We start from the raw sequence: 27,036 nt of genomic DNA, 5'->3' as shown, positions 1-27,036 counted from the left end.
GATGTTTCTGCTCATAACGCCTTTGGCAGTTTGAGTGAAAGCAGAACTCACAGACGCTGCGCTGTGCCCTCATGTCTTCATGCATAAGTGTGCACAGCACAGACCACCGTCAGAGGAAAAATTAAACACGTTAGGACCTGAGGTAAACCAAAAATAAAAAGTGGGACACCTTATCCAGGTATTTTTGGTCTAATCACCAAAATAAATGAAACCATAAGCCTTTCTTTTAACAAAATGGTGAGATTAAAGTTTTGGTTTTCCCAGCAAAAATGTCAGCCCTGACATTTTGCTGGTCTCTGAAGATGTCAGTTTGGGTTTTCTGGGAAGCAGAGGTTGAGATGGAATTAGGGTTGCAAATATTTATTGGAGGAGATGCTTATAAAGAATTAAGGGACAAGAGAGCAGGAGGAGGCTGGGAGATATCTGTGAAAGGAAAGGAGAAAGAAGACACTGTCAAGATGAAGAAGGGAGAGACAGCCTTGCTCCTCCTTCCACCTGCTCTTCTATCTCCCACCGCTGCCTCCCATTGGCCAAATCCATCCAGACACCAACTGACAAGAAAGCCTGGGAGACGCAGCCTTCAGGGGTCAGCCCCTGCGATACAGAGCAGGACAGAGAAAGGGCAGGGCAACCTAGTCTAGGACACACTCAAGCTGTGTGACCTGGCCAGCTCCCAAGAACCTCCTAACTAGCTTATAAGGAAAGAGATTGTCCTGTAGACAGACAAGGACATGCAGGTTAGAGGCTTCTTTCCCATGTGATGTAGCTGCATTTTCAATAAACTGGCTTCAGATGGAGTTATGTAGCCTATAAGAAGAACTTTTACAGTTTATCTTCTCCAAATGAACAGATTGTCTTTACAGTGCCTCTTTGAAAGTCGGTTGCTCATGACTTCATGATCATTCTCCCAAAGAAACAACATTATGCAATGGTTAGTTTGCCAAATAAACATCTTCAAGTATCCTTTTAAACTATAATTGTAGTAACCACTGAGTTACTACACCAGGTCTTTCAAAGGAATTTCATGCCTCTTCAGGATTTAAAATCATCTGGGATATTCAAAATATTAGAATTCTCAAGGATAATGGGACAAAATATTTGAGTTATAGAGTTCTTGAAATTTTTAAAGTTAAGATCCTTCCACTAATATTACATTTGCTTCCAACTTCTAAGCAGAACATGTGTCTATAGGAAAGTGCACTGCAGTCCGGCTCAAACTACCAAAATACATTTCTATCCCCTATGAAATTTGAAGTGGGATTGTTTTATCAGGTGTATGGATTCCTTTTGGAACAGAGGATCCAGGCAGATAAGGGAACATTTACCTTAAACAAATACTATCTTCATCTATGTACCAGAAAATGGGTTAACAGTAACCCAGTCATGTGAATAACCCTGCCTTTGTAGGGTAATGCATAGTCCTTAGGAGGCTACTGAAAAACAAGGCGAGAGGACTAGCAACACCTGTCTTTAAGTCAAGTTGTAGCTTGGGGCACTGTTGGGAGAATCCACTTTTGTGTCAGCAACTGCAGGTCGCCATTCTTGGATTTCTTTATCTGAATTTCACTCTCCTCCTTTTCCCTTGGGCCTGGGTTCAACTTTGAACCTCCAGACTCCCGGTCGCCATGGGAAGTTTTGAACTTCTTTTTGGCTCTCCTTCACAGATTCCTTTTTTAATTTGCTCCCCCTGGTTTGTCCCCTGATCATGGCTTAGTACTCTCTTTTTTTTTTAATTGAAGTATATTGATTTACAATATTGTTTTAGTTTCAGGTGTACAGCAAAGTGATTCAGTTATATATATATTTTTCAGATTATTTTCCATTATAGGTTACTACAAGATATTGAATATAGTTCCCTGTGTTATACAGTAAATCCTTGTTTATCTCTTTTGTGTGTAGTAGCTTGTACCTGTTACTCTCATACTCCTAATTAATCCTCTCCCCCACTTCTCCTTTGGTAACCCTAAGTTTGTTTTCTATCACCCCCACTTCTCCTTTGGTAACCCTAAGTTTATTTTCTATGTCTGTGATTCTGTTTCTGTTTTATAAATAGATTCATTTATATTATTTTTTAAATTCCACATAAAAGTGATATCATATAATATTTGTCTTTCTCTGTCTGACTTACTTCACTTAGTATTCTCTAGGTCTATCCATGTTGCTGCAAATGGCATTATTTCATTTTTTATGGCTGAGTAGTATTCCATTATTTACATACATATATATGTATATTTACATATATATATGTAAATATATATATATATATACCACATCTTCTTAAACCAGTCATCTGTTGATGGGCATTTGTGTTGTTTCCATGTCTTGGCTGTTGTAAATAGCACTGCTATGAACATTGGGATACATGTATCTTTTTGAATTAGAGCTTTCATCTTTTCTGAATATATGCCCAGGAGTGGGATTGCTGGAGCACATGGTAGCTCTGTTTTTAGTTTTTTAAGGATGTGGCTTCATACTCTTGATTCATAGTACTGAGTCCATCTCCTCCCTCTTGTTCCAACAGACCTTCTTGCCCCTGAGTGAGCTCCTAGCCCCAACCCCTCCTGGCTTGGCCCATCCTATCCCACTGTCCCCACAATAGGATACCTTATATTTATACAACTTTGTAAATATAACTTTGTAAATAACTTTGATAACTTTCCAAGCCAAGGATGGCCAGGCCAACCACTTAGTAGTGACTACTTAAAATTCACTTTTGCAAAGTATTCTGAAGCTAAGCTGCAGTGCACACTATGATTGATTAGCAAGATCTGCCATGGGCAACGTACTTTTAGTATTAACTGTGATGCCAGTGACAGATTCTAAAGTTTGAATGCTTGCTGTGCATCAGGCCCTGGGCTTAATGAAGCACTGGCATGCATTCTTATTTAATCCCCATATTGAAGAAAATAAGGCTCCAGTAGTTAGCAACTTCCCAGGATCACACAGTTAGTAAGGGGCAAACCTGAGACTTGAACTCAGGTTCGTCTCATCAGGAACCGTGGCTCTTAGGTCAAACACTTCTTAATATTCTGAAAAGACACTCAAGGGAACAGGTGCCTGTTCCTGTGGATTGTACACTCAGGAGGTATACAATCATTGTTAAGCCATGAGCTTGTCCATTGAGATCTACAGGGAAACTGGAAAAAAGGACAAGCTATATAAGACTGAACCAATGTGATGGGGCATCACATGGAGGAGATTTTTTTTTTTTTTTTTACATGGAGAAGTTTAATGGGAAGATTCGGCAGCAAAGATCAAGAGGAGATAGTAGCTGACATCCTACTTTAAACACAGTGTTGAGAACAACATCTTCCTCCCTCACTGTACCATGTATTGGACACACTAAGCCTCTGAAACATGAAGTCTCCCCACTTCAGTTTTCTCTCAGAGAGAAATGCAGCAAAAGTGCTTCAACTTGCAGCTATCTGCTCCCCATTCAAGGATTTCTCTAGTTCCACTCAAACTTTTCCAGCACTGAAATCAAGCAGGACCCTGGTGGCGGGGAGCTCCCACTAAAAAAGCTTTTCTGTGTCCCCCATTTCCTGTCTGTAGGAAAAAGGCTTCAGCCTCCTAGACTTTCCCTGAGTTCCAAAGGGCAGATTCAAACAGTTACTAATAGGGAAATGAGGGGATGCAGAAACAAAGGAAAAGCAGTCAAACAATAGTGCAGCAATAAAGCAGAGTCCTAGTTCCTCCTCAAAGGATACACATAAAAATATAACTTCGAGTTTTTCTACAGGAACTAAGGGCCCCACCCAGTTGGAGGATGGTAACTTCAGGCTGAGCACAAGACTCCTGGAACACCATCCCATTATCTCACCACCAACCAATCAGAAGAAAGTCACACACCCTGTAGCCCTCACCCCAAATTTTGCCTTGAAAAACTCTTCCCCAAAAACCATCGTGGAGTTCAGATCTTTTGAGCCTGAGCTGCCCATACTCCTTTCTTGGCCCTGCAGTAAACACTGTACTTTCCTTCACCACAACCCAGTGTCAGTAAATTGGCTTTGCCACTCGAGCAAGCAGACTCAAGTTCAGTTTAGTAACAGCACCGTGTGACTGCACCCAGCCAAGGGGATCTCAAGGGAGGCCAGAAAGGGTAGAAGGGTTGCAAAATACAGGTCTGACTCCACTCAGCAAGCTGTGTGCTCGAGGCACAGCTCTGTCAGCCTTGGAGGAAGAGCACCCAGTTTCTAATTCTCACCCGGAGGGCACACATTTTTTGAATTCAGGTGATAGCGACTGCCGTGCTTATAAGTTTTTTCTTGGCCTCACCAGACCAGATTTTGTCTATTCTGTAGTTCCCTAGTAGAACTACTGCTCATACAGTGGAATGAGCTAGAGATGTGATTTGTTTATGTTGTTACTTTATTTATCAACATCCTCAGGAAAGAACTTGATAGACTCTCTGGAAACCTTATTGATATCCCTGAAAAATACATTAAATGGTTATCAGTAGATCAAAAAGATATGTTGGTAGCTCTCTAAAAGAATTACAGGGAAACAGAAGAAAACTTTGAGTAATGGTTTACTTGCTCAAGATTATAAAATTCCAGAGAGACAACCATTCTCCACTGCCGAGATTTGCTTCAGTGTCTGGGGGACTGGAAAACAATTTCGCAAATAATTCTACTGTATTCAAGACTCTGTGCATGAGGAATGCAGAAAGTCAGCAGACAGTCTCACAGAGGTCTCCACGGTGGAAACCCGACAATTGCATGAATCAATGACCCAGGTCCTATTTCTGTCTCTTTTTTTTTGCAGTACGCAGGCCTCTCACTGTTGTGGCCTCTACCGTTGCGGAGCACAGGCTCCGGACGCGCAGGCTCAGCGGCCATGGCTCACGGGCCCAGCCGCCCTGCGGCACGTGGGATCTTCCCAGACCGGGGCAGTAACCTGCATCCCCTGTATCGGCAGGCGGACTCTCAACCACTGTGCCACCAGGGAAGCCCCTATTTCTGTCTTTTAAAACACTTCCCATGTTGCCTTGTTCAAGACGATGTTTATTGATTTTGATTGATTCAATTCCTACTCCCATAATATCCAGTTGAAAGCTAATTGCTCAATAAATATTAATTGCCTTAAACTATCAAATTCCAGTAGCATTTCATCATTTTAAAAGCCACCCAGATACAGTGCTGAAATGTGTAAAACAGAGACAGAGGGATCAGCATATTTATTTGATAAGAAGGAACTGCAAGGGACTTCCCTGGTGGTCCAGTTGCTAAGACTCCACGCTCCCAATGCAGGGGGCCCGGGTTCAATCCCTGATCAGGCAACTAGATCCCACATGCCACAGCTGAAGATTCCGCATGCCGCAACTAGGATCCCACACGCTGCAACTAAGACCCAGCACAGCCAAATAAATGAATAAATAAATATTTTTAAAAATACACAAGGAACTACCTTTTTTCACTCTCCTTGCTGGTTCCTTTATCTCATCACTATAGGAACATGGAAGAGCCTATATTTGGGACCAACTCAACTCCATCCCACCATGCCCATGTCCCAAGTCCTACACAAAATGGTACTGGCAATCAAACGTCCCTAGGTCACAGCAGGAGCAACACTGGTTCTGCAGGGAGGAATCTCAGAAGTCACACTCAACACACACAGGAAACAAGCTGGCATGAGCTCATCAGATTTCCACTGGGTTAGTTTAGTTTTAGCTATTTTACTAACACTTGGCCAGCCCACCTCTTTGGGGGCTCATGCTCTTAGTTCATTTTGCTGGATTCCAAATCCTTGGCCATGGCTGGAAAACTTTGCACCATGGATGTTGCCCTGGATACTGCATCTGGAAGGACTTCAAGGGTCTTTGCGGGACTTCCCTGGTGGCACAGTAGTTAAGAATCCGCCTGCCAATGCAGGGGACACAGGTTCAAGCCCTGGTCTGGGAAGATCCCACATGCCACAGAGAAACTAAGCCCGTGGGCCACAACTACTGAGCCCGCATGCCACAACAACTGAAGTCTGCATGCCTTGAGCCCGTGCTTCACAACAAGAGAAGCCACCACAGTGCGAAGCCTGCGCACTACAACGAAGAGTAGCCCCTGCTCGCTGCAACTAGAGAAAGGCCGCGTGCAGCAACGAAGACCCAACGCAGCCAAAAGTTAATTAAGTTTTAAAAAATAAAAGGGGGGAGGGTGCTTTGCAATGTTGTTTTCCTCTCTGAAGGGAATCATTTGTTCATTCAACAAATACTTTTAAAGCATCCAATATGTACCTCAAACTATTCTAGGCTTTGGAGATATAGCAGTGAACAAGAAAGACAAAGTCACAGTAGAAGGGGGAGTCAGATAACGTACAAATATAATGTGGTGATGTTACGAACAAGAATGGAGCAATGAAAGAGAGTGAAGGGAGGAGGTGCTATTTTAGAAAGGGTTAAGAAGCAAAACTTCTTTGACAATGTGACATTTGAGCAGAGAGCTGAAGGAGTGAGAGAGTAAGCTGTAAGGCTATTGGAGGGCAGAAAGCATTCCTGGCAGAGAACAGCAGATGCAAAGGCCCTGAGACAAAAGTGGGTTTGGTATGGTCAAAGAACAATCAGGAGACCAGTATGATCAGAGGGACCAGAGATAATTTGTAGGAGGTAGGATCAAAGAGGCAATGGGAGCCAGGAGGCAGAGTCTTTTATTCGGGAGTTGATGGGAAGCCAGTGGAGGATGTTGAAAAGAGAAAAGACATTTTTTCAAAGAATTTAGAAGAATCTTCAGGTCTTAAAGGTTGCTGTGTTGAGAATAGACTGAGACAAGGGGCTGGGAGGAGGTGGCAAGACTAGTATCAGGAAGATCAGTTAGGGGACACTTGCAGTAACCCAGGAAAGAGATCGTGGTGGCTGGAATCAGGGCGACCTCAGCTGAGGTGATGAAGTGGTCAAATTCTGAATTTGTTTGGAAGATGGTACCAATTGGATTTAGCTAGTGGCTTTGATGTGAGATATGAGGTGAAGAAAGACTCAAAGATGACTTTATGTTGGGGACCTGAGCAACTGAAAGGATGGAGAAAGATCAAGTTTGAAAGTGAAAATCAGAAGTTAAGTATCGTACACATCAAGTTTGAAACACCCATTAGTCATTCAAGGGGAGGTGTTGAATAGAGGAACCAAGAAAGTGGTCTGTTGGAAGGCATTGTTTCAAGGAGGACAGAGTATTGTTTTCAAATGTTGCTGAGAGAGTAAGTAAAATAAGGACTGAGAATTGACCTTCATATTTGCCAATTTGTGGGTCACTAGTGGCATTTACAAGAACTGTTCCAGTGGAGTAATGGGGCAAAAGCCTGACTGAAATGGATTCGAAAGAGAATGGGAAGAGAGGAAAGTAGAAACAGTGAGTGGAGACAATTCTGCCAAACAGCTTTGCTGAAAATGAGAACAAAGAAATGTAGTGGTAGTTGGAGGGGGATGGGGAAGTTATGGGGGGGTTACTTTGACGGAAGACACTACAATTTCTCTGCATGTTGATGAGAATGATCCAGTGGTGAGGAGAAAGTTGATGATACATGAGAGAAGCAGGGAGATTTCTGAAGAAATATCCCTGAGTAGGATGGAGAGGATGAGACCTGTGTGCAGGTAGTAGGTTGGCCTAGATAGGATTTCCAGCTGGGCTTTTATCTTCCCACTCTAAAGATAGACATCTCTTACTGAAATTCTTTGATTCTTTTCCTTCACCCACCCACACCCAAGTGGTTTTTTTCCTATCTGCCCACAGCAACTCAGACATGTAACCTACTTTCCCCCTATTTTCTACCTAACTGACATTGCTGATTTTCCTTGATTTCAATACGTTTTTCTGTATCACATTTCCCTTGCTTCACTAATTTATTCACTCAACAAACAGAGTGTGTCAGGCATTGAGCTGGTTCCTAAGGATACAGGGACCACCTTCAAGATTCCCACTACCTAGTTAAGGAAGGAAAGCAGTAAAACAAGAATTATGATAGAGTGGGGTGTGTATTAACATAGATCTTAGAGCACAGTATGATGGGAGGAGCATGGAACAGACCAGAGGAAGCAGTGATGAATTCCATCTTCACAGAGGACTCAAGCAAGACCTGACAGAGGAGATGACATTTGGTGTTTAGGGGTGGGGAGTGGGTAGGGCTGATTATTGGACCTCAGGGACAAGGAGACTAATTGATTCAGTTTATTCCCTTCAGTTTATGACTCCTCCCCTGTTTTGCTCTTTCCCCTTTATCCCCATTCATTACTCCCATATTCCTCTCTCGTGCAAGCTTTCACTTCATGGTGTTCGATATTTGTCCTCCAATATATATGCATCCTTGTTAAATCTGCAGTGTTACTTTGTGTTTATACATTTTCTAACTTATACAAATGGTATTATGCTGTCAATCTATTTCTGTTTTGTTCTCTTTTTCTCTCAACTCTGTTTTTAAGACCCATCAGTAATTCTGTACACGACATCTAGTTCATTGCTTCTAATTGTTGCATAGTATTCAGTCATTTACCTGTCATTTCCCTATAGGACACTGAGCTTGCTTCCAGATCCTCACGACCTCAAACAACAACAGTGCCGTAAATAGCCCCAAATCTGTCTTTCATCCACTCCTGCACAGATCCTCTGGACTTTATACCAAGAAGTGAACTGCAGTGTCATAAGATAAATGCACACTTAATTTCACTAAAAGCTGTCAAGCTACTCTGCAGAACAGCTGCAGCAGTTCACCTCACCAATAATGCTTAATGGTTCCCCTTTCTCCACTTCTCTCTCAACACTTGCTATTATCCGTGTTTTTAATTTTTGCCAAAATATTAAGTGAGAAGTGGTATTTCATGGTTGTTTTCACTTGCCTTTTTGTGGTTATGAATGAGATTAAGCCCATCTTCGTGTGCTTGTCATTTATTTACATTTCCACTTTTGTTCATATCTTTTGTCCGTTTTTCAGTTGTCTTATTGATTAGCAAATAATAATACAATGATGATTTTTGACATTGCAGTTGGCTTCTCTTGGTTTGGTGTCTGTGTGTTAAATCTATCAAAGTGTCCTGTGTTAAATAGAAATCTTTACTTTTTACATTGTCATATCTATCAGAATTTTGCCTCATAGTTTAGGTGTGTTTGAGTCACAAAAGTATTCCCTCACCTTCCTGCTTCAATCACGATCTCCTATTAAGTTTATCTTTCACATCTTTAATCCATCTGGAGGGCACCTTTTTCTGTTAAGTAAACTAGGGGTTCAAGAAGGTGACAAATGAGCTTGGAGAATATTTACTCATTCACATTTCGGAGCTCTCCAGTTCTCACCATCCTTAAGTCACTGAAAAATAACTACTGCCCTAGAATTCTACATCCAGTGAAATTATCTATCAATAATGAAGTCAAAGTGAAGACATCATACAAACAAAAACAGAGAGAGTCTGCCACCAGCCAGACCTCATGGAAGGAAATTCTAAAGGATGTACTTCGGGCCAAAAGAAAGTGATTGCAAATGGAAGAAATGAAGTGCATTGAAAATGGTATATATGTGCATAATAAATGTAAATTAAGATCATATAAAACAATAGCAATATTGTCACATAATGTTTAAACAAAGCAAGAGTGAAAATATTTAACATTTATATCGTATTGGTGAGGAGCGTGAACAAATGCAGTTTAAGAATCTAAAGTCTTTGTATTATTTGGAAAGAAGGTAAAGCTATTAAATTTAGAATTATGTAATTTAGGGTTCATGGTGTGATTTCTGGAGTAAAAAAAAACTGTCTAAAAAAAAAGGAAGGTGTGACTGTCAAGCTATTGTGTTACTTCAAGCTCACTGAGAAGCAGATGCCACAACAGGATTAGAAATGCAAGAGTTTGTTGGGGAAAACGTCTGTGAAAGAGAAAAGGGCAGAAGTCAGAGGAAGCATCAGTAGAAAGATCCTCAGACTCAGAGGCAGATCTGACATCCGCGAAGGACAGCGGGAAAGAAGAAGGATTGGGTAGGATCCTAGCTACTATTGGGGGAGAATGTTCTATGAAGAGGGGGAACAAATACAAAGCCAGAAAGGAGAGAGAGTTCGTGAAGCATTCTGTGACCTGCAAAAGGTTCAGTATAACAGGAATATTATGCAGGGAACTCCAAACAGCAAGGCAGGATGAGACTGAACAGCCCAGGAAGGGCACAGTCCCAAAGGGCCTTACATGCCATCCCAGGAAGAAGTTTGGATTTTAACCTGAAAGCAATAGGAAGTCACTGGATGACATTTTCTACGAAAAATGGCTTCTATTCAATAGGTATCAGAGCACCTACTACACACCAGGCACTCTGGCCGTCTCGGAACAAGACAGACTCAGATCTCACCTTTCTGCTTCAATCAGGATTGGCAAGAGAGGTCATAGGCTTTTAGGGAGGGCCAATCAGTAGATAGCAATGGGAGAATTGGGGTTACGAAAATGAATCAGTGGAAGTAAATGAAGTGTAAGACTCCGATGAAGTATAAGACCAGGCCAGTGGCAGAGTTCCATGGTGTATCTGCAGGGCCTGGACTAGGGTGAGGCAAGCAAGGTACCCAGGGCAAATTTAATGAGGCATTTACTCTTAGGCTCATGCAAGTGTGGGGTTCACACCTGAAAGGAATGCCCCCTTATATTTTTCTTTTAAATAATAGCTTATGAAGATATAATTCACTACCATGAAGTTCATCCCCTTAAACTGTGAACTTTAATTCTTACTATATTCACAGAGTTGTGCCTCTACTACCATTAACTCCGGAACATTTTCATTACCCCCGAAAGGAACCTCATACCCATTAGCAGTCACTCTTCTTTCACCCACCCACCCCCCAAATCCCTGGCAACCACTGGTCTATTTTCTGTCTCCATGGATTTGCCAATCTGGACGTTTCATATAAATGGAATCAGACAATGTGTCTGGCTTCTTTCACTTTGCATACTGTTTTCAGGGTTCATCCATGTTGTAGCATATATCAGCGCTTCTTCCCTCTTTATTGCTGAATAATGTTCCATTGTATGCCTCTACATTTTCTTTATCCATTCATCCATTAATAAACATTTCAGTTGTCTCTACTTTGGGGCTCTTCTAAATACTACTGCTGTAAACATTCATGCACAGGTTTTTGTGTGTACATTTATTTTCAGTTCTCTTGGGTACGTACCTAGGATCATATAGTAACTCTATGTTTAACCTTTTAAGAAGCTGCTAAAGTGATTTCCAAAGCAGCTGTATCACTTTACATTCCCACCAGCAATATATGAGAGTTCCAAGAAGCCATATTGACAGAGGATGCTGCTGTGGCACAGGACTGAAATATGACTGAAAGATATCAAGAAACACCATCTGTGTTATGATTTATGACAATGCTAAAAAAAAAAAGGCTGTTAGACTGCTTTGGAAATACTAAACACATTAAGGGCTAAATGCCGCATTTGGTACTGCATTTTATGATTTGAATGCATTTTAAGTATATCTGCCTTTGAAATGCATTGCAGTTTCAGAGGAAAAAATATTTTTCTTAACTCTGATTTGTTTTGAATACAGACAATCATGGGAAAGTTAGACATCAGCTTATTAAAACTTTAGCCAACATTCAGAACAGTTTAATTACAGAGAATCCTTGCAATTAGGCCCAGTAGGAAACTTATCCCTGACTAAAATATTTTCTTATTTTTAAGGCCAGCTTCATCAACCATGAGTCTATTATGAATCACTGAATCGGAACAAATGTATCTTAAGTTAAAAAGAATGAGAGCCTCTTTTTATTAGTGTGGTATCAAATTTTAATTTTGCCTTTTAAAAGAGTTTTCTCACAATAAGGGTCAAGATTTTATAAGGAATCAGTAGAATGTCAAATGTCTGCGAAGTACAGAATAAGGACACAAATCTGTGTTTAAATTCCAAGTTGCATTTTTCTTTACTATTTTCTCTTCTAAATAAACCATTCAATCCTACCTTTTTCCAGCTTTCAGTACTTCTGTCATTGGGATATAAATTCCAATTCTTATAAGCAATAGGCAGTCCTTTCTCTTTTTTTATTGGAATATAATTGCTTTACAATGTTGTGTTAGCTTCTGCTCTGCAACAAAGTGAATCAGCAATATGTATACATATATCCCTTCCCTCTTGGACTTCCCTCCCACCCCACCCCCATCCTACCCATCTAGGTCATCACAGAGCCAAGCTGAGCTCCCTGTGCTGTACAGGAGGTTCCCACTAGCTATTTTACACATGGTAATGTATGTATGTCAATCCCAATCTCCCAGTTCATCCCACCCTCCCCTCCCCCTCCGTGTCCACACATCTGTTCTCTGCCTCTGCGTCTCCATACTTTAAAGGCTTTTGTTTTTTTAATATTGGATTTCTGAGCAAATAGCTACCTTTACCAAAGTAATAATTATTTCTAATGGTTTGTAAATAAATGTTTCTTTAATTCTCTCATTGCTTTGCTTTCTCATACACTCAGAATAATAAGAAAATTGGAAGAAAGAGAGTCAAACAGGGGTCTGTACAGTTGTCCCATAACTCCAAAACCCCCTTCCAGTCTCTGCTTTGTGGTGTCCACACCAGGAGCCTGCAAACCACATTTCTACTTTGCCAGCTTGCTTCCTGTCAGACTTTGCCATAGGGCTGCACTAGAGGGAGACTGCAAGGCGAGAGGATAAAGAAAGGACTTGCACTTCCTGTTTGCTTCCTCTTTGCTTCTTGTCTGCTTCTGGTTCCTGTGAGTATCACCCTTTACCTTGGCAACTACAGTCCCTTCCTGTATCAGTAGTTGGATGAATTTGCAATTCTTCCAACACTTGCAGGATGAACCTCATTGCACCCCCTCAGAGACACTAGCACCAACTGGCTAGTGTCCCCACCTCAAGGGTCTGGGCCCCACCTCCACAGTGCTTCTCCTTCAAGTTCAGAGATGTCAGAGACGGTCAAGCTGTGCCCCTTCCCAGAGGTCTGAGTTCCAGCTCAGGGTGAGGGGGTGGGGGGAGGAGTCTCCTCCAAATTTTTAAGTTTTAATAATGCCAACTTCTTCCCTTTGACTGCCCAGCCTTAAAGATGGTAGCTGTTCCCATAGTTGCTATCTTCATGATGTATTAGTGTTCTCTTTCTGCCTCTTCCTTACCTAATTATCAATTTAATACCTAGTTAATAATTCTTTATATTGAATTATCTATGTTAAAATAACTTGTATAATTTGTCTCCTGAGACACCAACTACACGTGAATTAATACCAGAAATTTCTAAGCGAAATGTTGAAAAATATCATCTAGAGTATTGATTTGGTTGTGTCCTTGGGCTTGAATGTAGTGCCTCGATAATGGAATATGGGATACTGGTGATTCATGTGTTGGTATTAACAATTAATCAAATTATACCTGTGGTTGGTTATGATGAAGTTCTTAATGGATTAAGTACTTTGGAGAAACAAGTGATTGTTTCACTTGATTGTTAATGAAGTAATGTTGACTACAAGGAATGTGGCACTGAATGAATTCTTCTAGTGCAATGGAGCATTTACAGAAAGAAAATTACGAGCCCAGGTCTTTACACACTGAACTTAAGTCACAGATTATCAGAGAATTTCTATCCTATCCCTAAAAGAATCTCTTATTACTGGTAGCCACAGGGCAAATATTGTTGAAAACTAAACACAAAATTTAACAATACAGGTTGCAGAATTACAATGTAAATTGAATTCGTAGCCTCCCTAAGTCACTCATGTAAAAGTGAAGGCACTGACCTCCAAGATGGCAGAGGAGTAAGACGTGGAGATCACCTTCCTCCCCACAAATACATCAAAACTACAACTACATGTGGAACGACTCCTACAGAACACCTACTGAACGCTGGCAGAAGACCTCAGACTTCCCGAAAGTCAAGAAAATACCCACGTACCTGGGTAGGGCAAAAAAAAAAAAAAGGAAAAGCAGAGACAAAAGAATAGGGACAGGACCTTCCCCTCTGGGAGGGAGCTGTGAAGGAGGAAAAGTTTCCAGACACTAGGAAGCCCCTTCACTGGCAGAGACAGGGATGGATGGCGGGGGAAGCTTCGGAGCCACGGAGCAGGGCGCAGCAACAGGGGTGCGGAGGGCAAAGCAGAGAGATTCCCGCACAGAGGATCGGTGCTGACCAGCGCTCACCAGCCTGAGAGCCTTGTCTGCTCACCCGCTGGGGCGGGCAGGGGCTGGGAGCTGAAGCTCAGGCTTCGGTCGGATCGCAGGGAGAGGACTGGGGTTGGCGGCGAACACAGCCTGAAGGGGGCTGGTGCGCCACAGCTAGCCGGGAGGGAGTCCGGGGAAAAGTCTGGACCTGCCTAAGAAACAAGAGACTATTGTTTCGGGGTGCACGAGGAGAGGAGATTCAGAGCACCGCCTAAATGAGCTCCAGAGACGGGCGTGAGCTGCGGCTAACAGCTCAGACCCCAGAGACGGGCATGAAACGCTAACGCTGCTGCTGCAGCCACCAAGAATCCTGTGTGCAAGCACAGGCCACCATCCACACCTCCCCACCAGAGAGCCTGAGCAGCCCGCCACTGCCAGGGTCCCGTGATCCAGGAACAGCTTCCCCAGGAGAACATATGGCACACCCCAGGCTGTTACAACGACACACTGGCCTCTGCCACGGCAGGCTCACACCGCATTACAATTATAACTACCGTACCCCTCCCTCCCCGCGGGGCCAAAACCAAAGCTGAACCTCGGGAGCTGTGCGAACAAAGAAGAGAAAGGGAAATTCCTCTGTGTAGCCTCAGTAGCAGTGGATTAAATCCCCACAATCAACTTGAGGTACCCTGCATCTGTGGAATACCTGAACAGACAACTAATCGTCCAAAAATTGAGGCTGTGGACTTTGGGAGCAACTGTAGACTTGGGGTTTGCTGTCTGCAAGATTTGTTTCTGATTTTTATGTTTATCTTAGTTTAGTGTTTAGCACTTGTTATCATTGGTTGATTTGTTTATTGGTTTGGTTGCTCTCTTTTATTTTTTTTTAATAATCTTTTTAGTTTTTTTATTATTAAAAAATTTTTTTTTCCTTTCTTTTTTTCTCCCCTTTCTTCTGAGCCATGCAGCTCACCGGGTCATGATGCTCTGGCCTGGTGTCTGGGCTGAGCCTGTGAGGTGGGAGAGCCGAGATCAGGACATTGGCCCACCAGAGACCTCCCAGCCCCATGTAATATCACTTGGTGAGAGCTCTCCCAGAGATCTCCGTCTCAACCCTAAGACCCAGCTCCACCCAATGGCCAGCAAACTCCAGTGCTGGACACCCTATGCGAAACAACTAGCAAAACAGGAACATCACCCCACCCATTAGCAGAGAGGCGACCTAAAATCATACTAAGTTCACAGACACCCCAAGACACACCACCGGACATGGCCCTGCCCACCAGAAAGACAAGATCCAGCCCCACCCCCAAGAGCACAGGCACCAGACCCCTCCACCAGAAAGCCTACAAAAGCCACTGAACCAACCTTACCCACTGGGGGCAGACACCAAAAACAACGGGAACTACGAACCCGCAGCCTGCGAGAAAGAGACCCCAAACACAGTAAGTTAAGCAAAATGAGAAGACAGAGAAACACACAGCAGATGAAGGAGCAAGGTAAAAACCAGACCAACAATCTTGGAAATAAAATGGAGAAAACACAAGAAACGTTTAACAAAGACCTAGGAGAACTAAAGAGCAAACAAAGAATGATGAACAACACAATAAATTAAATTTAAAAATTTCTAGAAGGAATCAGTAGCAGAATAACTGAGGCGGAAGAACGGATAAGTGACCTAGAAGGTACAATAGTGGAAATAACTACCACAGAGCAGAATAAAGAAAAAAGGATAAAAAGAATTGAGGACAGTCTGAGACCTCTGGGACACCATTAAACACACCAACATTCGAATTATAGGGGTCCCAGAAGACGAAGAGAAAAAGAAAGGGTCTGAGAAAATATTTGAAGAGATTATAGTTGAAAACTTCCCTAACATGGGAAAGGAAATAGTCAAGTCTAGGAAGCACAGAGAGTCCAATATAGGAAAAATCCAAAGAGAAACAGGCCAAGATGCATATTAATCAAGCTATCAACAATTAAATGCAAAGAAAAAATATTAAAAGCAGCAAGGGAAAAACAACAAATAACATATGGAATCCCCATATGGTTAACAGGTGATCTTTCAGCAGAAACTCTGCAAGCCAGAAGGGAGTGACAGGGCATATTTAAAGTGATGAAAGGGAAAAACCTACAACCAAGATTACTCTACCCAGCAAGGATCTCATTCAGATTCGTTGGAGAAATTAAAACCTTTACAAAAAAGAAAAAGTTAAGAGAATTCAGCACCACCAAACCAGCTTTACAACAAATGCTAAAGGAACTTCTCTAGGCAAGAAACACAAGAGAAGGAAAAGACCTACAATAAGGAACCCAAAACAATTAAGAAAATGGTAATAGGAACATACATATTGAACACTACCTTAAATGTAAATGGATTAAATGTTCCAACCAAAAGACATAGAATGGCTGAATGGATACAAAAACAAGACCCGTATATATGCTGTCTACAAGAGACCCACTTCAGACTTAGGGACACATACAGACTGAAAGTGAGGGAATGGAAAAAGATATTCCATGCAAATGGAAATCAAAAGAAAGCTGGAGTAGCAATTCTCATATCAGAGAAAATAGACTTTAAAATAAAGACTATTACAAGAGACAAAGAAGGACACTACATATGATCAAGGGATCAATACAAGAAGAAAATATAACAATTGTAAATATTTATGCACCCAACATAGGTGCACTTCAATACATAAGGCAAATGCTAACAGCCATAAAAGGGGAAATCGACAGTAACACAATCATAGTAGGGGACTTTAACACCCCACTTTCACCAATGGACAGATCATCCAAAATGAAAATAAATAAGGAAACACAAGCTTTAAATGACACATTAAACAAGATGGACTTAATTGATATTTATAGGGCATTTCATCCCAAAACAAGAGAATACACATTCTTCTCAAGTGCTCATGGAATATTCTCCAGGATAGATCATATCTTGGGGTCACAAATCAAGCTTTGGTAAATTTAAGAAAACTGAAATTGTATCAAGTGTCTTTTCCTACCATGACACTATGAGACTAGATATCAATTACAGGAAAAGATCTGTAAAAAATACAAACACATGGAGGCTAAGCAATACGCTACTAAATAACCAAGAGATCACTGAAGAAATCAAAGAGGAATTCAAAGGATATCTAGAAGCAAATGACAATGAAAACATGACGACCCAAAACCTATGGGATGCAGCAAAACCTGTTCTAAGTGGGAAGTTTATAGCAATACAATCCTACCTCAAGAAACAAGAAACATCTCAAATAAACAACCTAACCTTACATCTAAAGCAATTAGAGAAAGAAGAATAAAAAACCCCCCAAAATTAGCAGAAGGAAAGAAATGATAAAGATTATATCAGAAATAAATGAAAAAGAAATGAAGGAAACAATAGCAAAGATCAATAAAACTAAAAGCTGGTTCCTTGAGAAGATAAACAAAATTGATAAACCATTAGCCAGACTCTTTAAGAAAAAAAGGGAGAAGACTCAAATCAAAAGAATTGGAAATGAAAAAGGAGAAGTAACAACTGACACTACAGAAATACAAAGGATCATGAGAGATTACTACAAGTAACCATACGCCAATAAAATGGACAACCTGGAAGAAAGGGACAATTTCTTAGAAAAGCACAACCTTCCGAGACTGAACCAGGAAGAAGTAGAAAATATAAACAGACCAATAACAAACACTGAAATTGAAACTGTGATTAAAAATCTTCCAACAAACAAAAGCCGAGGACCAGATGGCTTCACAGGCGGATTCTATCAAACATTTAAAGGAGAGCTAACACCTATCCTTCTCAAACTCTTCCAAAATATAGCAGAGGGAGGAACACTCCCGAACTCATTTTACAAGGCTACCATCACCCTGATACCAAAACCAAAGATGCCACAAAAAAAGAAAATTGCAGGCCGATATCACTGCTGAACATAGATGCAAAAATCCTCAACAATATACTAGCAAACAGAATCCAACAGCACATTAAAAGGATCATACACCATGATCAAGTGGGGTTTATCCCAGGAATGCAAGGATTCTTCAATATACACACATCAATCAATGTGATACACCATATTAACAAATTGAAGGATAAAAACCATATGATCATCTCAATAGATGCAGAAAAAGCTTTTGACAAAATTCAACACCCATTTATGATAAAGACTCTCCAGAAAGGGGGCATAGAGGGAACCTACCTCAACATAATTAAGGCCATATATGACAGATCCACAGCCAACATCGTTCTCAATGGTGGAAAACTGAAACCATTTCCTCTAAGATCAGGAACAAGACAAGGATGTCCACTCTCACCACTATTATTCAACATAGTTTTGGAAGTTTTAGCCACAGCAACCAGAGAAGAAAAAGAAAGAAAAGGAATCCAAATCGGAAAAGAAGTAAAACTGTCACTGTTTGCAGATGACATGATACTATACATAGAGTATCCTAAAGATGCTACCAGAAAGCTACTAGAGCTAATCAGTGAATTTTGTAGAGTAGCAGGATACAAAATTAATGCACAGAGATCTCTTGCATTCCTATACACTGATGATGAAAAATCTGAAAGAGAAATTAAGGAAACACTCCCATTTACCACTGCAACAAAAAGAATAAAATACCTAGGAATAAACCTACCTAAGGAGACAAAAGACCTGTATGCAGAAAATTATAAGACACTGATGAAAGAAATTAAAGATGATACAAACAGATGGAAAGATATATCATGTTCTTGGATTGGAAGAATCAACATTGTGAAAATGACTATACTACCCAAAGCAATCTACAGATTCAATGCAATCCCTATCAAATTACCAATGGCACTTTTTACAGAACTTGAACAAAAAATCTTAAAATTTGTATGGAGACACAAAAGCCCCTGAATACCCAAAACAGTCTTGAGGGAAAAAAACGGAGCTGGAGGAATCAGGCTCCCAGACTTCAGACTATACTACAAAGCTACAGTAATTAAGACAGTATGGTACTGGCACAAAAACAGAAATATAGATCAATGGAACAGGATAGAAAGCCCAGAGATAAACCCATGCACGTTGGTCACCTATACTTTGATAAAGGAGGCAAGAATGTACAATGGAGGAAAGACAGCCTTTTCAATAAATGGTGCTGGGAAAACTGGATAGCTACATGTAAAAGAATGAAATTAGAACACTCCCTCACACCATACACAAAAATAAATTCAAAATGGATTAAAGACCTAAGTGTAAGGCCAGACACTATAAAACTCTTAAGAGGAAAACATAGGCAGAACACTCTATGACATAAATCACAGCAAGATCCTTTTTGACCCACCTCCTAGAGAAAAGGAAATAAAAACAAAAATAAACAAATGGGACCTAATGAAACTTAAAAGCACAGCAAATGAAACCATAAATAAGACGAAAAGACAACCCTCAGAATGGGAGAAAATATTTGCAAATGAAACAACTGACAAAGGATTAATCTCTAAATATATACAAGCAGCTCATGCAGCTCGATATTAAAAAAACAAACAACCCCATCCAAAAATGGGCAGAAGACCTAAATAGACATTTCTCCAAAGAAGATATACAGATTGCCAACAAACACATGTGAGGATGGTCAACATCATTAATCATTAGAGAAATGCAAATCAAAACTACTATGAGGTATCACCTCACACCAATCAGAATGGCCATCATCAAAAGATCTACAAACAATAAATGCTGGAGAGGGTGTGGAGAAAAGGAAACCCGCTTGCACTGTTGGTGGGAATGTAAATTGATACAGCCACTATGGAGAACAGTACGAAGGTTCCTTAAAAAACTAAAAATAGAACTACCATGTGACCCAGCAATCCCACTAGTGGGCATATACCCTGAGAAAACCATAATTCAAAAAGAGTCATGTACCACAATGTTCATTGCAGCACTATTTACAATAGCCAGGACATGGAAGCAACCTAAGTGTCCATTGACAGATGAATGGATAAAGAAGATGTGGCACGTACATACAATGGAATGTTACTCAGCCATAAAGAAAAATGAAATTGAGTTATTTATAGTGAGGTGGATGGACCTAGAGTCTGTCATACAGAGTGAAGTAAGTCAGAAAGAGAAAAACAAATACCATATTCTAACACATATATATGGTATCTAAAATCAAATGCTTCTGATGGACTTGGGGGCAAGACAGGAACAAAGACTCAGACATAGAGAATGGACTTGAAGACACATGGAGGGGGAAGGGTAAGCTGGGACAAAGTGAGAGAGTGACATTGACATATATACACTACCAAATGTAAAATAGATAGCTAGTGGGAAGCAGCCGCATAGCACAGGGAGATCAGTTCAGTGCTTTGTGACCATCTAGAGGGGTGGGATAGGGAGGGTGAGAGGCAGACACAAGAGGGAGGGGATATGGGGATATATGTATACATATAGCTGATTCACTTTGTTATAGAGCAGAAACTAATACAACATTGTAAAGCAATTATACTCCAATAAAGATGTTGGGGCTTCCCTGGTGGCGCAGTGGTTGAGAGTCCGCCTGCCGATGCAAGGGGTGCGGGTTCGTACCCCAGTCTGGGAGGATCCCACATGCCGCGGAGCGGCTGGGCCTGTGAGCCATGGCTGCTGAGCCTGTGCGTCCGGAGCCTGTGCTCTGCATCAGGAGAGACCACAGCAGTGAGAGGCCTGCATACTGCAAAAAAAAAAAAAGATGTTAAGAAAAACCCCACTACAATTAGATACCTCACACTCATTAGGAAGGCACCTACCAAAAAAAAAAAAAAAAAAAAAAACCCAGAATATAACAAGTGTTGGCCAGGATGTGTAGAAATTGGAATCCTTATGCACAACTGGTGGTAATGTAAAATGGTACAGATGCTCTGGAAAACGGTGTAGCAGTTCCGCAAACACTTAAAAATGAAATTACCATATGATGAAGCTATTCTGCTTCTGGGTGTATACTCAAAAGCAGGATCTCAAAGAGATATTTGTAGATCCATGTTTGTAGAAGCATTATTCACTAAAGTGTTGAATGGATAAGTAACATGTGGTGTATCCATACAACGAAATATTATTCATTCTTAGAAAGGGAGGAAGTTCTGACATAGGCTGCAACATAGATGAAGCTTGAGGACATTATGCTAAGTGAAAGAAGCCAGTCACAAAAAGACAAATACTGTATCATCCACTATATGGGATACTTAGGGTAGTCAACATCATAAATACAGAAAGTAGAAGGTGGTTGGCCTGGGTTAGGGAAGCGGGAAATTGGAGTTTTTGTTTAATGGGTGAGAGTTTCAGTTTTACAAGATGAAAAGAGTTATGGACGTAGATGGTAGCAATGGTTGTGAATGTATTTAATGCCACTAATCTGTACACTTAAAATGATTAATATGGTAAGTTTTATGTTATGTGTATTTCACCACAATAAAAAAGTGAAGAAAAAAGGAAAAAAAAAGCGAAGGCATTGATTGGGTAAGAGTGAGACTTAAGAATTGGAATGGAGGGGCTTCCCTGGTGGCGCAGTGGTTGAGAATCTGCCTGCCAATGCAGGGGACACAGGTTCGAGCCCTGGTCTGGGAGGATCCCACATGCCGTGGAGCCACCGGACCCGTGAGCCACAACTACTGAGCCTGCGCATCTGGAGCCTGTGCTCCGCAACAAGAGAGGCCGCGACAGTGCGAGGCCCGCGCACCGCTATGAAGAGTGGCTCCCGCTCGCCGCAACTAGAGAAAGTCCTCGCACAGAAACGAAGACCCAACACAGCCAAAAATAATAAATAAATAAAATTTAAAAAATAAATAAATAAATACAGGCTGTTGTTAACTGACAAGAGACTTGTGCTTATTTAAAAAAAAAAAAAAGAATAAAAGAATCAGAGTGGAGACATCTGCTTGGGTTCAGAAGACACTGAGAATCTTAACCGGCAGCCCACCCCTATCGCCACCACTGAGTCACTCGGAGATTCTCTTGCCAGTAGAAGGAGCCTGCCCTGCATGTGTAAGGAGACTATCTATTCCTTGCTTGAATACCCCGTAATAACCTCATCTGAAGCAGTTGCCTTACAAGGTGGCACTCATTCTCCTGAAGAATTAGCCTGAATGTTCCTTGTTGTCACCAGGTTCATACAAGATCATATCTCGTCATGTTCAAAGGGGGAAAGTACATAGTCTGCTTTGGGAGACAGCGGCTTAAAGAAGTGCAAGGGTTGCTAATTGTGCTGACGTAGGCCTGGAGAAAATGTGTGAGAATGCAAACCAGAAGGTAAGAGGTAAACTCCATGAAAATTCAGGAACCCATCACCTCCGTAAAGTGCCCGGATTCCTGTGGTCCAGAACAAGCTGAGATATCCGTCCCCTCTGAGGAGAAAAACAAGTTGCTGCGTCTTCCACCACCGACTGCTAAAAAGAAGTGGCACAACACTTGTGGGGCCTTATTTTGGATTTTGGAGGCAGTTTATAACACTTTTGAGTGTGCTACTTCAATTCATTTACAAAATACATGTAAGACTGTCAGTTTTGAATGCAGAACCTAAATCAAACCCGGGCCGACCTTCCAGTTGGGCTTTATGACCCAGCCTGTAGAATAGTTTTCAAATACGTGGACAAGACAAATACAAGAAAGTGCAATTACAGGTCAATTTCATTCAAGAGCATAGATGCAGAAATTATAAACAAAGTTTAGCCAAGTCAATCCAGCTGTGTATAAAACACTAGTATGTAAGTTCCATGAAGGTAGCAATTTCTAGTTCTTTTTTCCCCATTACTGTATCCCAACACCTTAACACCACATGGAACATAAATGGGCATCAATATTATTTTTGAATGACTGAATCACCAAAATTAGGTGTATCCCAGGAACACAAGGGTTGTTTAACAACGATAAATACGTAAATGTATTTCACCACATTAACTGATCAGAAAACACACATATGATGACTTTAATAGATGCAGTAAAAGCATGTGATAAAATCCATTACCCAATCAGTAAAAAACAACAACAACAAAAAACTTCTCAGCAAATCAGAAAACATAATTTAGAAATAGAAGCAAGCTAGAAACTTAGGAATAAATATAACACAATAACTCTAGGAGTAGGTAATATTATGCTCTTCATTTTATAGAGGCAGAAATGAAAATATAGAGGGTTAGTTAACCCCAAATTCACACAGCCAGTATATTGGTTTCTCAGGGCTTTCATAACAAATTATCACAAACTTTGTGGCTCAAGACAACACAAATTTATTCTTTTACAGTTCTGGAGGCTAGAAGTCCAAAAATCAAGATGTTGGCAGAAAATAAAAAGATGTTGGCAGAGGCAGTTCCCTCTGGAGGCTCTGAGGGGGAATCCCTTCCATGCCTCTATCCTAGCTTCTCTGAAGCCCTTGATGTTCTTTGGCTTTTGGGGATGCAGAACTCCAGTCTCTGCCTCCATCTTCATGTAGCCTTCTTATGTAGCTCTGTGTCTTCTCCTTTTCTGTCTCTTATAAGGACACTCCTCATTAGATTTAGGGCCCACCCTAATCCAGGATGATCTCACCTTAAGAGACTCACTTTACTTACATCTGTAAAGATTTATTCCAAATAAGGTCACTTTCTGAAGTTTTTGGTTGACATCTGTTTTGGGACAATGATTCAACCCACTACAAGTAGTAAACAGTAGAACCAGTGACTTATACACAGTTCTGTTTGATTTTAAGATCTCCGTCTCTTATCCATTATTTTATACTTCTATTTTTACCAAGTCTTGCATATAGTAGATGCTAAATAAAAGCTTAACGGCTGAACAAGAATTAAAGAATAGATAAGATACTTAGAGTTTGTTGTACTGGAACTTATCCTCTAGTCACTTCTCTGAAGACTGATTCTGAATAATCACACTGTGTATAGTTACTATTCCTTCTACAAAGATGTCACTAACTTGCCATTTCCTCCTTGTCATTATCCAGTTCCTCTTTGATCCTTCACAATCTGTTCTTTTAAAAGCAGAAACCAAAGGCAAATTACAAATTCACTCAGGACAGAATTAAAGAGAGAGGTGTGGTCAGTGAGCCCCACTAATGAGGTAAAATGGTCAGTACCAAGCTTTATTCCCACTGATCAAAAGGCAAAGTGAGCCTCTCTCAGCATCTCTGTTTTCAACTCTCAAGTAAACCTTGGACTGTAACACTAATCCACTTCTCATATTTTCCAAGAACTAGAAAGCAGAATTCCTGGAACAAAAAGGTAGCAGCGTCATGGGATTTTCGTGGTCATTTACTGTGATTTGAGCCCCAGGATGCCTCTGAGGTGCTTAATCTTTCATGTCTACGTCCCAAAAGTATACGGGCATGGAAGAGGAAGAGAAAGGAAAAGCAAGAATTCCATCCGAAGTATCTTTTTAATTGAAAAATGTGGTCATGTGAATGATGAATAAACTGTTTGAGATGAGATTTCCAGTGAATGCTATCAGCTCTTTCTTTTCGAAATGATTTCTAAAATTTATGAAAAGAAAGACATATTCAGAACCATTAATCATGTGAGGTTATGTCAGTCTTTGTACATTGAGGATGAATGGTGTATTTCCATGGTCAAAAAAGCAAAAACATTTAAAAGTAAATTCAGTGGATATATGTTATCGTAATCTGTCTTTCTAATTATGATATGTCAAGTGCAATCATGTTCTTAGATGGTGACAACAGAAAAGGATTTTTTAGATGTATTTCATGGAATAAAATTCTTCTCAGATTGTCTGACTGCCCTCCTTACCCCCACAAAAGCAGGGCTGGGGAAGGAAATTGAGGGGCGCAATTAGGAGTTCAGGGGTTGCTTGCTTGCTTGCTTTTATCCATGATGTCAAGCTTTCCAGAAACTTTCTACTTCCAGTTTCCCCACCAGGAAGTAGACAGTGTTATCTTACTGAGAAGTGAGGTCTTACAGTGATAACCTAAAAGTCTATGTCTATGTTTTCTCAGGACATGTATCCACATTTTGGGATTAAAAAGTAAAGCCATATAGTTCACAATTCCACCACTCCAAAGCTCAGCTTTGCTATCCAGAACTGATATTTCGTGCATCCTGAACAAGCTCTGGATCTTAGATACCCTGAGAAGTTCACTTATTTCTCCTTCTAACCCCGATCTTCCTTGAATGGTCTGGGTCCCAGGGTTGGACTTCAGCCTGCGTTATCCCAGTTCCGGATTTCTGTTCACTTTTGTCACAAAGTGCTGTGGTCTCAGGATGGCCTATGCCTAAGTTCACCCACATTCAGCACATCCTACTTCATCTCTCTGTAAGCATTTGTTAGTGATGCAGGTACGCTATTATTAATACTTTGACTTGTAAGAGACACCTGTATCCTAATTTTCTCCCTGCCTCTTTGACTACTCTTCCTCATTCTCCTTCACTGAATTCCTTTCCCAAGCCAAGTACTTTAACACTGATGTTCCTCTGGATTCTTTCCAGAGCCTCTGGCCTTAGCCTACTGTCATAGGCAGTCTCTTCCAATGCTATGGTTTAAATAAGGCATTAGGAAACTATAGCTCCCAGGCCAAATCTGACCCACTGCCTGTTCTTCTAACGTATCATTGAAACATAGCCACATTCATTTATTTATGCATTGTCTATGTCTGTTTTTGAGGAAGGGGATATAAGTGGAGGAGCAATTTTAACAGGAATGAAAGGTAGCAAGAGAACATGTTTGACTTTGCAATCTTTTCAGTTGCGTACCAGTGAGACAGCCAGTTTATGTCCAGAAAAAGAGTCAGATATTCAAGACTGAAACTTAAGGGAGAAGTGTGAGGATACAGATTTGGGAGTCATCATGTTTACATGAGACTTGAGTCCTGAACAAGAATGGGATCGACTGGCAGACACGTGGAAAGTGTATTTTAGCAACTGCAGGTAAAGGAGGCCAAGGGAAATGAATATCTTCTTCGGTGTAACCCTAACTCACTAATTTGGTAAATGCTGATACTGCTTAAGAAAAGAGATAAGTTAATCCACAGAAGAAGACAACAGAACCGTGCCCTAAGTGCTCAGTGCTGGGGATCAAATGCTAAAAATCTTTGTTGCTGCAGTAGCTGCTGTTGCTTTAGCCAGCCAACCTTGTAACTTTAGATAGTTTGATAGAAAGATAAGCAAGTCCCTGGTAAATTTAACCCATGCAAACCACCAGTTTAGATCAATCTCAATATTCATTCTCAGTGACAAATTCTTTTATCTGAATTTCCTAGCTAATCATTCCTATACTCACTAGATTTTCTCATTAAATAATTTTTGTGTTTTGGCGCATATAGTTATATTTCAAATAAAATGTATTATTTATGTTTACATGTAATGGATTTATTTTTCAAGTAAACTTTTTATTTTGGAGTGATTTTACGTTTACAGCAAAGTTACAAAGGTGGTATATGGTTCCTATATAACCCTCACTCAGTTTTGCCCTGCTGTTAACATGTGACATTACAGCAGTACATGTGCCAAAACTAAGAAGCCAACACTGGTACATTACTACATTCCGGACTTTATTTGGATGTCACCAGTTTCCCCACTCATGTCCTTTACCTGTTCCAGAATCCCAAGCAGGATACCATGTTGCATTCAGTTGTTATGTCTCCTTAGTTTTTTCTGCTCTGGGACAGTTTTCCAGTCTTTCCTTATCTTTCATAACCTTGACAGTTTTGTAGAGTATTGATCAGGCATTTTGCAGAATGTTCCTCCGTTTGCATTTATATGATGTTTTCTCATGATTAAATTTAGAGTTATGGATCTTGGAGAAGAACACCTCATGGGTGAAGTGCCCTTCTCATCACATCATATCACCAGGCACATGATCTCAACAGGACTTATTGCTGGCGATGTTAACCTGGATCATTTGGTTAAGGTAGGGTTGCCAGATTTCTCTATAAAGTTACTATTTTTTTCCTTTCCATACTTTATTCTTTGGCAGTGAGTTACTAAGTCCAGTCCACACTCAAGCTTCACCTCCTGGAGTGGGGAATATCTACTTAT

The sequence above is a fragment of the Phocoena phocoena genome, chromosome 18 (assembly GCF_963924675.1).
Source record: "Phocoena phocoena chromosome 18, mPhoPho1.1, whole genome shotgun sequence".
In the NCBI taxonomy this organism is placed as follows: domain Eukaryota; kingdom Metazoa; phylum Chordata; class Mammalia; order Artiodactyla; family Phocoenidae; genus Phocoena; species Phocoena phocoena.
The sequence above is the reverse complement of the archived record's forward strand: the minus strand, read 5'-3'. Positions refer to the sequence as shown.